This window comes from Parasteatoda tepidariorum, chromosome 3, assembly GCF_982258835.1.
Source record: "Parasteatoda tepidariorum strain Cologne lab strain chromosome 3, Ptep-v5.0, whole genome shotgun sequence".
NCBI lineage: Eukaryota > Metazoa > Arthropoda > Arachnida > Araneae > Theridiidae > Parasteatoda > Parasteatoda tepidariorum.
This window is the reverse complement of record NC_141757.1, coordinates 53,507,814-53,519,953: the sequence shown is the minus strand read 5'-3', so window position 1 is coordinate 53,519,953 and position 12,140 is coordinate 53,507,814. Positions and strand designations below refer to the sequence as shown.

Sequence of the window (12,140 nt, the reverse complement as noted above, 5' to 3'; positions counted from 1 at the left end):
ACATGGATCACCCGAAGAGAAAGGTTCAACCTCTGATGATTTGTGTGACATAAAAGAATACGACGAGAGTACAAGGTTCAAAAAAATCTTTCCAATACAGTAAAATGTAAAAGATTTGGCCCACAAATGGGGCAAATTTCAGAAATGAATTTTGCTGCGACAAATAATAGGGTGATAACTATGTATGAAAGACGAAAAACCCTGATAGAAAAAAAGGGGGTAAGGGAGGAAATAATACCATTTATTCCAAAAAAAGAAATCAATAAGAAGAAGAGTAATATCGCCAGGGGAGAAGGGAAATTGAATTTTTATGGTTATGCACACATATCCTCTGGCTGAAAAAGCAATCGAGTCCCCTACAAGATATGAATAATGATATTGCAGCGGATAAAGAAATTTGTTTTCACTACCTACCATTAGATCTTCAACTGACTGTAGAAAGAATAATTTATCACCAGTGGCTTGCGCGAATTTTCAGTCAGGCCTCTTATAAATATTTAGGAGAAATGTTGCTTTACTAAATTATTGGAAAGTAGTAGGTAGTGAGAACGAAAGAAAATTTTCATATTAGTTTGGAGGTGCGTGTTGTATGCACACGGGCGTTGGAGACCGTGATGGGAGTTAATACATCCCAGTAAGCACACACCTCACGGCAAACGTAAGGCCGTAAGCTGGCATTCTAGGTAGGGTAACGGCAAAAGGCAAGTACAATAGGGTCCTTTATCGTTTGTTTTGAGGCATTTCAGGAAGAGGCGGAATAACTCTTCACCTATACAGGCCCGAAAAATAAAACCGTTGTTTGGCCTCTTACACTTAATTAGTTACTGGACCTTTATTGTATACCGTTTTTTGGCCTCTTACACTTAATTAGTTACAAGACCTTTATTGTATACCGTTAATTAAGTGTAATGTTACAATAGATTAATAATGAATAGATGCAGAGTTGGTAAAAAATGTGCTTTTAACTCAGAAATTTGAAAAAAATCAGGAGAGAATGGAAAAAATCCATAAAACGTTAACCGTATTTTTGAGAGGAAAAAAACAACTTTTATTATTCTTTGAAAACTGCTAATTTTTTACATAGAATATTAAAAACTTGAATTTTATTATTTTACTATAATCTAAATATACTTTATGTGGTATTACCTATTATGTTTTTTAAAAAAATAATTTTATTAAAAAATAATCATTTTAAATTTTATTAAAATTTTTAAATAAATATATATAATTATTTATTTTTTCTTTTTGAAATCATTTTCTGAAGTATAATTTTTAACTCGAAATATAATATATTCTTTCTTTCTAGAAAAATTTAATACATATTCCCTTAAAAATAAGAATAAATATTAATACTTTTAACTAGAACAATTCCTTTGTTCATTGAGAAAAAGTTTTTATTTTTTCGATTGTTTATTATAAAATTTTGTTAAATTTATTGTATTAAACATGTACTTAAGAAAGACTTATTGAATTGAATACTTATTGAAGACTTTTTCTTATTGAAGACTTATTATTATTTTTTTATTGAATAAGCGATACATTTATTTTTAACGTTAAAGGATTCAATAAAAAATCCATCATTTTTTTAATTCATGGTAAAAAAAAAAAATCTAGTATAATTTATATGATAGCAGTAAAAGGCTAAAGGTCCGTCATTGTCTATTTTTTGTCATTTTAGGAAGAAGCGATATGAAAACTTTTCCCATTGTTTATGTTTTGGTCGCTTGAAAATTATTACTGTAAGTCCCAAATGAAATTAACATAAATTTTTTCCAGACTATGACTCCTTTTTTAAACCTTCTCTAAAACAAAAATGAATAGGTAAGTTTAAAATTCATGTAAATAAAAAAATCTATTTATAGAAAATAAATGAATAAAAAAATATTGTAAATTGCTTAAATCCTCCTAGAAATTATAAATATCTTGAATTTAGAGCAAGGATTTTTAATGAGATGGGCTTTTTTATTACATTAATTTACTAACTTTTATTACAATTTAAGTGTTTTGTAATAATGAATGTATACCATTTATAATAGTAAACGTTTTATTTATATAAATTGTTTTTTATTTTATTTTTATTTTAATGTTCATTTCAAATTTAATATCTTAGTTTAATCAATTACTTCTTAAAAACTGGATTCAAAATAGTTTAAATGGTCTTAAGAATTTTGAATTTTAAAAAAATCGTGTTTAAATTTTCTGACTGTTTATAGCAAATGTCTAGTCTAATAAAGTATATAACTTTTTTTCCCCTAAACTTTTAAGCAATACTTGAAAATAATAATTGTTTAGGAAATTTTATTCTTAAATATACGTTTTTAAGTAATAAAAATACATTTGGATATTTTTATTAATTAAACTTCAAAATATTAAGCAAATAATTTTTTTTAAAAACTTATAATACAGAATATAAATAAAAATTAAAATTATACTTTCAAAACGTTAATTATATTTATTTTTTATTTGCATTACAAAAATATTTTTTCATGCAGCATTAATTTATTTTTAAAATAGTTTATATACATTAAGGAAAAAAAACTGTTTTGAATGCAATACATAGATGGCGCTGTTTTTTATTTTTTACTTTAGACGTGTTTTCGAGTCCTGCGGATAGATGGCGGAAAATATAAAGTGTAGGGTCTTGTAGGGTTGCCTTTCTTTTAACTTTGATAGAATTTCGCCAATTCACTCAGAATGACAGTCGGTACGGCTTTTGTCCAGGCATAACCAATTGAGGACACTGCGGCGACAATATCCCCCCCCCTCTCCCTTCTGCTTACTATAGTCAAGCAAATTTATCATTCATGTGTGGCAAGGGTCTGCAGTATTTATTCTAGCATAAAATGTGACATAAATAAAAAAACTGCATATTACTACTTCATATGTTCTACTGCATATTGCCTTAACCAATTAAATAGCGGAGTAGTTATTTAAAACCATAATTGCGTTATTGAGTTTTATTTTGAAACTAAATTCTTTAAATAGCAAATTAGACAAAATTAAACATTAAATTTCTCTGTTTCAATCTTTCTTTACACTACATTCGTCACATACTTCAATTCAAGTGTTAATAAAAATAGCATTGTATTTAAAGCTGGAAAAAATACAAAAGTTACAGCAGGATTGAAAAAAAGTCACCGATTTTTTCTTCTACGAAGTCGATATAAGATTTAAATAAAAATGCATTGTGTGAAAAATTACTCATTTTCCAGTAATGTTCCCTAGTTGTAGAAAAATGAAAGAAACATAACAATACAAAATAATAAACATACATTTAATCATTTTCAAATGTCATTTGCAAAATGTTTCCTATACATGAATTAAAAACATTGTTTTTTTCTCACAAGGGGTTTTGGGTTAACAAATTTTAAAATTGTGCTATGTTTTAAATCTTAGGAACTAATAACAGAAATATGGCTGAAATATTAAAATAACGGTAAGAGAACCGAAATTTTATCTGTTTGTCCCATTAAACTGTAGGTATAGTTTTAAATTTACGGTAAATTTGCAAATCAATATTTCAGAAAAGGCATAACTATTTAGACGAAATTGAATGATTATGTAATTAGAACTAAGTGGAGCTCTTTTAACCATAAACTGGTGAAAAATGAAATAGTATTTCATGCTGCCGAATCGACTTGGCAATTTTCATAGTACAAAACGAATCCAATGAATCATTTTCATACCTCCTTTTTAAAGAGTGCAGTTCTTTTTGAACTAATTTATTGAAATCCGGTTAAAGTTTGACGTTAATTTAAAAAAAATTCAAAAACAGGTCATAATTCGTAAACATGCTAATATTTAAATATATTAAATGTTTTTCAGATAGTGACGATAATTTATACCTTGACTGCAGCAGATAAATTTTTATCAATTGATCAGCTTCTACAGTCCTTTTTTAGAGACAATTTTAAATATTAATCATACGCTTACTGATAATAGTTGTTCGACACAATTTATTTTTATGTATCCTTGTTTTCTACATGGAGGCACCGTCACCTGTTCGCTACGCTCGATAATCCCTGTAGTTGAATCTCATTCATCAAGTTTGAAATAATTGAAGATCAAGTACAAATTGTTTTCTTCCACTTTTTTAAGTAAAAATTACGATTGGATTGCCAGCAGTTGCATTTTAAGGATTCCTAAGTTTTGACAAATGAAGAAGAAGGAAAAACGGTCTCGCCGAGAGTTATTACGCATTGAAGATGTTCTATGGAAAAAGCAGTTTATGCCCGCGCGCAAATTCGTTTTTTTATTCTCTCAGAACTAGCGGTATTTGGCACAAACTGTTCTTAACAATGTTCTTAACAGTTTTTTTTTCCTGAAAAGTCGATTAAAAATTATTTGCTTAATGTAAAATTATTATACTATTATTTAAGTTCATTATATTAACTTGTTAATTTTGACAAAATAAAAAGGATAGCTGGATTTGAATGATAAATAACTGCGCTTAAAAAAATTACATTTTAGAAAGGCAGAGTGTGCGACACAATGAAAAGAATTTATAAATTAGAAGTAATTTTTTCTTGTTAACCGATCATATAAGAAACAATTCTTATTTCTCTTTATTCTACACATATTTTCAAATGTCGGTATAAAATGTCGAAGTTTTATATTTGGCAACACCTAGCCTTTTTCTATATAATATTTTTTTCTTTATTTTCATTATTTTTAATATTAAGTCAAGAGGGATATTATGAAAATCGCGTAAATGAAAACTTTTTCCACAACAATCAATAAATAATTATTAGTTAAAGAAAAAATGAAAAAAAAACTTTTAAATTGTAATAACTTTCAAACAAATAAGAGTTTCTAAAAGGAAATAAAGACTCTATGTTACGGTTAAAAACAAATTTGGCTCTTTCAGCATACCAAATTTAACTTCCGCAGCTGAATTCTTGCGGTCACAGAGCGGCCCGCATGTTATTTTTCTAACAAGTATAAGAGTAAAAATAATCTTGACTTAATTTTAGAATTATTTTTTAATTCCATTGTAATCTCCGTTCAATTTCCTACATATTAACGTAATTTGAAGTTTCTAAATCAAACAGTGTTTGATAAAATGTAACGTTAAGTTGAAAACCCCAAAACAGTGGCGGTATCAGTGACCTTTTCAGTTTTCTGACAGAGAAGGAAATTTATTCAGTTTTCTGACAGAGAAGGAAATTTATTAATATCTGCTCGTTTCACGTTAATTTAACAATGCAGTTTATTTTTCCAACTTCATATAAAAAGAATTTTCAGGAATGGTCAGTGTTAATGCTATTATTCTAGGTTCTCATGCGTTCGCACTTTTCGATTAGACCAATTTAATCGATTAGATTAACTTCAACACTATTATCTTAAGTAAAGAATTCTAAGAGTCATGAAAAAAATCATGATAGCATCTCGAAAATCAAAAAGCATCTCGAAATGATATAATTAAAAATAAAGAAGATAATTTTTGAAATTCTTGGAATTCATTGTTTTACAGACTGACCTTTTTCTTTTTACTTTCACCAGAGGGTAATTTTAATAGTGTTACATTAAATTACTTTAAAGCAATTTTATATTCGTTTTATAATTAACTTATGCACAACTATTGTTCTTCTTTTTGGCAGCAATTATTATATAAATATTAATACTGAAGAAAGAAAAGAATTTTCTGCGAAACGTATATTGGCTGGAATTAAAAATCAATTTAGCCCATTGACTGACAAAAGGACAAAAATTAATTTAGACACCTTCTGTAATTAATGACGACCTTAAAAAAATCTATCCAAGAAAAACAAATGATTAATGGGTATCCAGTGATTGGAATAGTGCAATTACAATTCTCTCATGTTATTAAACAAATAGTATTCTGTAACTTCCATTAATCATTTTATTAACGAATAAAATTGTAATTGTATAGTATATTTCTTTCTCTTAATAACACATACTTTTTTTTAATTTTTTATTTTAGTAATCTTTTTTTGAATTGATTCTGTTTTTAGAAAACAGTTCAAACCAATCTTTCAATAAAATTTTATATAAATAATATCTGATATCTAGTAACTTATTCTTAGTTTATTTACAGTTAAATATAATAAATTTCGCAATTATAGTAAGAATAAAGAAGTTTAACAAATACGACATAGTTAAGTTAAATTTTTACTCTTTATTTTGTAAAAAAAAAAAAATTTATTTGATATGCATATTTTTTGTAGAATATTTATTTTGAAGAACTTGTAATTCAACATAACGTTGAGTAATTTACGCTGCGTAATTCTTTTGCCGCATTAATTTATTTATTCTTTATTTGACTTAGCTCAAATAAATATCCCCATAAAATCAATTTAGAGCAGTTCAGTATACATATCTTAATAGAAAATTAAAGGAGTTTAGTTTCCTACTCAGAATTTTAACACTTTAATCTTTACGCTACTATGACAGATATTAAATGAAAATATTATTTTGAATTATTTTCGTAAAAACAAAGTTTACTCACTGTCCCTTCTTTACACGACCCATCATGATAATTAATTCCTCGAATTAGTGCTGTTTTAAATAGTTTTCGATAAAATTATAATAATTTGTATTATTGGTAATTATTGCACTAAAATTAGTAGTTTGTAATGCAAGCACTTTTGTACGTGGTAAGAACTAGCGATTTTTTACTGTATATATTAAATGTAAAGTCTATATCAAAAAGAGAATCATAAGAATTTTAATGGTCAATTAATTTTATGCAATAGAATTTCAGGAATAAAAAGGAGTTTGTAAGTGTATTTGTGTGCCCTTCATGATATTAAAATATTTGTTGCAAAAAGAAGTAAAGACCTTTATTTTAGAATTAGTTACAGTTTGCTTTGAGGGGGACGAGTATTTCCTCTCTTTGTTAGTGTATGGTAAATTGAGAAGTTAACGACGTCCGGTTATGCGCTTCTCGCATCCCACCCTGTTGGGGGTCAGAGTTCTTGAGGAACTTTAGACTTTTCCAATTTTTTTTTTTTCTTCACTAAAATTTCAGTTTTTATTTATTTCCTTATATTGCTGATGATTATTATTATTTAACATTTTCATAAAACCAATTTTGTTTTCAATTGTTTGCAATAAGCTTTTAATTGAACTATTTATTTTTTCTAAAAAAATAAATAAGCAAATGTATAACAGAAAAACGCAAAATTCTCATATTTCATAGATTGCGAAAAGCAATACACAGTAAAAATCTTTTACAGATCAAAATTCTATTTCTTATGCATCTAACAAAAATCTTTCAACCGGATATGGGAAATTGTAAAAGTAAATAAAAAATAAATACATAAATAAACTCTAACTTTTTAAAAATATTTTTTGATTCAATATTAAAGTCTTATTTGATTAGTAATATAACTTGTTAAAAATGGAGAGAGTCTCGCTTTTTATGATTTATGGGTACAACTAAGCATCATAATTTTTTGCACTTTTTTGGATTTTTAAACCCCTTGTATCTGAACAGTCAAGAGTTTGTAAATGATTCAAATAAATCAAATTCATTCTCATTCATGTGTTTTAAAATTATAAGCAGATATATTTGTTTGTAGGAAAAAAAACATTATAAAGCGAGAAATCAGTTTCAACCTTCCTTAATTTTAACAATTGATATAATAAATCGGTAGCTTACTTAATTAGCTATATCTCGTGGTTCGTGCACTAATAAAGAAAGCTAAAATATAAAAAGAAAACTATAAACGAAAAATTAACGGTAACGAAATTGTTAAATCTTCTTATTTCGCATCTTCATAAATTAGTAAAATCAAATTTTTCTCTCATCTGGACACAAATGCAATAAAAGTTAGATCTTTTGTAATTCATACATTTTAATTTTTTAATGTCCTAATTTTTATGAGTTAAGGGGGAAACTTCTAACCGTATTTCATTTATTAAATTGGCTAAAATGTTCAGACTACACAACATCATTTTTCGTTCTTTTCTTTATCTTTCATCTCTTTATCTAAGCAGTCGAAAGTTTGTAAATTATTTAAATCATGGTGAACGACTATTTGAGTCTTTCACAACTATTGAGATAATATAGTACGTTTATAGTACGCCATGATACAAATTAATCAAGTTTCTTTAAATGCTTCAAATATAAACACATATATATTTTTGTGCAGGTAAAAAAAGAACATTAAAAAACAAGAAATTAGATTCTTTGAACCCTCAAAAATTTGAGTAATTTATCTGATAAATTTGTAATAAGCTTCGTGTTCATGCATCACTGCGATATTTCTTGAATAACTTGATTTTTTTACAACGTAAGCACATTATATTTCTTAAACAAATGCGCAAACAGAAGTTTAACTGTTATGAAACTCTGAAGAAGCATCATAGTATTTTTTTCCCCATTATAATAATAACTTTTAAGTAGGATTATTTTAAAATTTCTTGTTAGAATTTGTTTTACTAATTAAAGAAATGTTTAATATTTTTTTTCAAGCACAAGTTAGACACTGTTAATAAATTATTAAAAAAAGGAAGAAAATTAATGGTAATAAAATTGTTAAGTCTTCTTATTTCGCAACTTCAAAAATTAGTACTATTCAATTAGACACAAATGCGTAAAATGTTGGATCTTTTATAATTCATGCACTTAAATGTCTATTTTTTAGTATATTTACTTTGAGGAGTTAACTCAGATACTTCTAAACTGGATTTCATCTTTTTAATTAGAAAAATATTCTGCAAAAAATTATCAATATATTGTATTTTTATTTAATTTTTATATGAAAAAATTCATAAACAGTGGCAGGAAAACTACTAAATTATTGAGCCGAATCCTGAAAGAAATATTTACTATAATACATTTCCCTCTGAATAAAAAAGTCCTAAGGAGCGAAGTCCCCTCCGCTATTTTTGGGTGTTTATTTTAACTTTACATTTTGCTTTGCTGTACAAAAAGTATAAGATTTAGAAGTTTCAAATTACGAAGGATAAGCGGTGGAGGCTCAGGGGAAGGAACGCTAGCCAACTAATGAGTTTTGAGGATTTGAATCTTAAGAATTGCTGGTTGATACGAATTTCGTACCCGGCTGACATAAAATATTCCAAGTGATAGACGCATCGTGGATTATTAGAGTCCCATCTTCGTCTTGCTAATCACGGGAGGTTTTCGTGGTTTATCTCACCATGAAAAAGTTCTCCACGAAGGCAATTCGTTCCCGATACTTTTGTACAGGAGTTCTCTTATTTCTTGGTTTAGATTCAAAATTACAATGATATAAAGTTGAACACTGGTAACCATGAGATCAAATTCGGGTTGGCTGTTCAACAACAGTTATAAAATAAAATTACAAAGGATTACAGAAAAATGAACAGAGAGTGCGATGAAAATGAAAATGACTATTCTATAATTAGTTTGGAAATTGTTATCTGCAAAATCTGGTGTAAAAAAATACTGTACTGGCTGCTTTGTAGAACACAGAAATGCAAATACTAATTAGAAATTGTGCGCTCTGTAAAGGCTAATTTTGATCTTGAAATTAATACCGGTATTCAAATATGTGCGAAAATTAATTGCAATTTTATTATTGCCTTTTACGCACCTTTTTTCTTCTTCTTTTTCTTTTCACGTGATTGTTCTCATGATGAGTTGTAGAGAAAATTTCGATTTTGATTGTTAACTTAAAAATCACTAATTGTTAATAAAAAAATACTGCGATTGGTTGATATGTTTGCTAGAAAAGAAAATTTAATCAAAACTACCAAAATATTGTAAAACTTACTTTATTTCCGGCTATAGGGAAAAACCAAAAAGCTCAGTATTTTTTAACGAAGTGGTTTAGTAATGTTTTCGGTAAAGTAATAAAAAATTTAGATTTTATAATATGAGTTGAAATGCGAAAAACGTGGTAAAATTTTATAATTTTACCATGATAGTTTAGAGCACTGTATAAAAACCATTTGTTCAGAAAAATTTACTATTCAGTTTTATATTTTTTACTAAATGTGAGGTTAAAAGAGCTATAATTTTGAAAGCTAGAGTATCCGGTTAACTGCTATCATTTTAACAAAAAAATTACCAAATAAGTGGTTTAAATACTTGGTTTTATTAACAGAGCTATGGTTTTGTTTTGAAAAAATGTTATTATCATAGAATGCGGTAATTTAAGAAAAACTTTTTCTTCGCGTAGTTGGCTGAAAGGTAACTTGGTTAAAATTTAATTTGCTGAAAGGGCGGATTTATGTGTAAACTTAACAAGAATTTTGTTTTGAAATTCCAATATGTTTGAAAGCAATTGAAAATTTAAATACCCATTCGTTATATCTTTCTTTAAGTTTTTTTGCTTTAAATATTGACCATTGACTATTTATCCATTGTCATAAAAAATTTATTTTATAAACATGCGCTCAAGTTGTTGTCAATAAAAAGTAGCGAAAGACAGCCAGAGAGAGAGATTTGTTTGTTGCCTAATATCACTCTTAATAATTATATTGACATTTTTAAAAACAATAAACTTAATAAATAACGCTAAAACCGTTCCCTGTTTAAACTTCAATAAGTCTTGTTAACGAGTAGTATTACTTCTCATTTTTTTTTCCAGTTGAGTTACACAATCTAAATTCCTTAAGTTTTTTTTTTCTTTCAAGTACAGATAATTATTTTTCAAATTTATTAAATCCTTTATTTCATTATGCTTAGCAAAATGTTCTTACATAAAGCTGCAATACTTGTATATTTTGAAAATAAAATGTTATGTGTTTTGCGAAAAGTGAAAAATATTGCAGCTTAAGGAAGTATATATAAAGAAAAAAAATCAATGATGAATGAACGATAAGCAATTACGGGAGTGAGCGGAGTAAGAAAAGGGTAAAGCCTGCTATTTTTTATTTTTGTATAAATGAAATGATTTTTAAACAAAAAATAGACAGGTAATTTTTAACTATGCATTTAATGAAATATTTAAAGTTTCAAATGATAAAATAAAAAATAACGTTTTTCATGTGTTATAGCTATGCAAATAATAGCAAAATAAAAACTGATGTTACTTCAAAAAATTTCGATGCATGTTTTGAAATATAAACTGCGTGTATATAAGTGTGTTTCAAAGTATAAATTTAAAATATAAACTAAATAAAACTGTTTGAAAACTAATAATGGATTTCTAAAATCAATGTTGTTGCTTAAACGTAAATAAACTAAAGTTTTAAAGTTAAAGTTACGATTTTTATGTTAAAGAATTTAAAAATCCTGAATTTTAATGCCATAGAAAGTATAAATATGCATAGCTAAATAGAATTTCATCGTATGAATATCATCTGCAAGAAAGTTAAAAGAACATCATTATCCTTATAAAGATAGTTAAAAGAAGTAAGTATTTAGTAGAAAAATAAAGTAACCTCAAATTTTTGCTTTAAGTATCCAAGGTAATGAATTTGTTGCAGTTGGTTATTTAGGATTTTAAATCTTTCTGATCATTAGCTTTCAACCAAAAATATAATTATTTTTTAGTAATGTAATTGAATGATATAAAAAAAACCAGTCGTCATGCATTCATTCATAAACAAAAACAAAAAAATTCTTAACTCGGGGAGTGATTTATAAAGACTTTTAGACGAAAATATATATATATTTTTTTAAAAATTTATAATTTTGTAGTGCTAATATTATATTTTACACAGCCAGTTTGCTAATGTAAATAAATTTGCCCAATTAAAGTTATTTAATTATTTATAAAAAATATTTCATAAAAGTAGAACGTGTTTTTATGTACTAAAATTGTTAAAAAGCTGATGAAACCTAAAAAATGGTTTATTTACTTAAACGTCCTTAATTATGGAATCTTTACTGTTCATTATAAAGAAACGATATTATAATTTACTACTCCGCAAATCAAAATATATATGTAAGCATTATTTCCGAGTTTATATGTATTAAAAATTTTTCTTACGAAAAGTACTCAAATGAATTTTGACTTCAATAATTTTTTAATTTAGTAAGCTTGCTTATCGCTAATAGTTAATAAAATATTTTAGTGCAGATTAATTTTTTATTATGAGGACCAGAAATTGTCTTTAAGAATTCAAAATAGATATTCATTACTGTTTGAAATCACCAGATAAGTATGTTTGAAGTCCTTGAACTAAAAAGAATGTGGGGAAGCACATTTAGTCCCCTACCCCCAATTCTAAGAAACATT

At 26.6% G+C, this 12,140-nt stretch overlaps 1 protein-coding gene across 1 annotated transcript in view; it reads right to left on the bottom strand.

The window, feature by feature from the left end:
- Nucleotides 1-12,140, bottom strand: part of dally (division abnormally delayed protein) — a 190,427-nt gene that overhangs the window by 19,931 nt on the left and 158,356 nt on the right. The window lies entirely within an intron of this gene.